Genomic DNA, 1,534 nt, shown 5'->3' with positions numbered 1-1,534 from the left:
CTGTCAGCAAGATTGGAACTTATACTCAACTACAAAGTGTTAAGGTACGTACTATCTCAGTGAAGATTGTCTTTAATTATACACATTGGATACAGCAGGTCATTTTCCGTTCCTGACTCTGTCAGCAAGATTGGAACTTATACTCAACTACAAAGTGTTAAGGTACGTACTATCTCAGTGAAGATTGTCTTTAATTATAGCTAGATTTTCAAACATCAATGGTCGGGCGTAGCCAAGTAGTAAGTGCATCGGACTATGAATCTGAAGATACATGGTTCGCGTCCCCTTGTCACTATGCACCTTAGAACTCATGAGTGCATTATAAGAGTTATTCAATTAGAGTAGCCCAAGTGTTGTTAACTAAGTATCACCATCATCAAGTGGTCTGTCCCTAGACAGGTCTGAGACACAATAGTTCCATTCATTTAGCTCTGTCTTCAGGTGTTCTCTTCATATCTCCATCAGTCCTTTCTTAATTGACATCATTAGCATCACCATTCTTCAACTTCCTCTCGATCTTCCCACGATTACTTCCTTCGTCAGGCCATTTCCTCTCAACACATGCCCAATCCAGGTATCAGTCCTTTCTTAATTGACATCATTAGCATCACCATTCTTCAACTTCCTCTCGATCTTCTCCCAAGTAATCTTCCCACGATTACTTCCTTCGTCAGGCCATTTCCTCTCAACACATGCCCAATCCAGATTTTCTTCCTCTCAATGACTGATGGGACAAGTCCACATTCTTCTCATATTTTTCTTTTAGTCCAACTTATTTTCATGATTATTTTCCAAATCCGCATTTCAAAACCTTCCAATCTCTGTATGTCTTCCGTACACATTGTCCAACTTTATTGTCTTTTCTTACACACTCCCCGCGTCTGGCATGCATACGCCGCTGCACGCCTCAGGTGTCTTTGTTCAAAAGAAACAATCAAACATTACTAATCTAAACTGTTTGATGCTTGGATAATAATACAAATGTTCAACCGGTGGCACAGCAGTAAGTCCGAGGGATTATGGCGCTAAAAATTGGGTTTCGATACCTACGAGGAACAGAGCACTGATAGTCCATTGTATAACTTTGTGTTTAACAAACGAATAAAACAGTACAACTACATTACATGCAATCTGTTTATTTTAGAACAAATCCACATTGAGCTATCTGTTGTGTCCACCACGAGGAATCCAACCTCATATTTTAGCGATGTACTTAGCGCTGTCCTACCTGGGGACGTTAAACAAATATAATTGACTGTAACTACTACCGGAACATAAAAATATCGTACATCAAAATATCATAAACTTTAAGTATATCAATGTAGCTACTAGCAAGCTTACTTCTAATATCTCACTGTTCCACAAGTTCTAGCAAGCTTACTTCTAATATTTCACTGTTCCATATGTTCTAGTAAGCTTACTTCTAATATTTCACTGTTCCATATGTTCTAGCAAGCTTATTTCTAATATTTCACTGTTCTATATGTTCTAGCAAGCTTACTTCTAATATTTCACTGTTCCATATGTTCTACAA

At 38.2% G+C, this 1,534-nt stretch overlaps 2 protein-coding genes across 2 annotated transcripts in view; both read left to right on the top strand.

Moving 5' to 3' along the window:
* LOC111084013 overlaps positions 1–84 on the top strand; it is a gene marked incomplete at its 5' end in the record, with an annotated part of 3,365 nt that extends 3,281 nt beyond the window's left edge. The window contains one exon of the mRNA XM_022380788.1: positions 45–84. The remainder of the gene's footprint in view (positions 1–44) is intronic.
* A 2-nt stretch (positions 85–86) lies between these two features.
* Positions 87–1,534, top strand: part of LOC111084012 — a gene marked incomplete at its 3' end in the record, with an annotated part of 3,632 nt that continues 2,184 nt past the window's right edge. The window contains exon 1 of the mRNA XM_022380787.1: positions 87–162. The remainder of the gene's footprint in view (positions 163–1,534) is intronic.

This window comes from Limulus polyphemus, unplaced genomic scaffold (genome assembly GCF_000517525.1).
Source record: "Limulus polyphemus unplaced genomic scaffold, Limulus_polyphemus-2.1.2 Scaffold12816, whole genome shotgun sequence".
NCBI classification, from domain to species: domain Eukaryota; kingdom Metazoa; phylum Arthropoda; class Merostomata; order Xiphosura; family Limulidae; genus Limulus; species Limulus polyphemus.
This window is presented reverse-complemented; position numbering and strand designations above follow the sequence as displayed.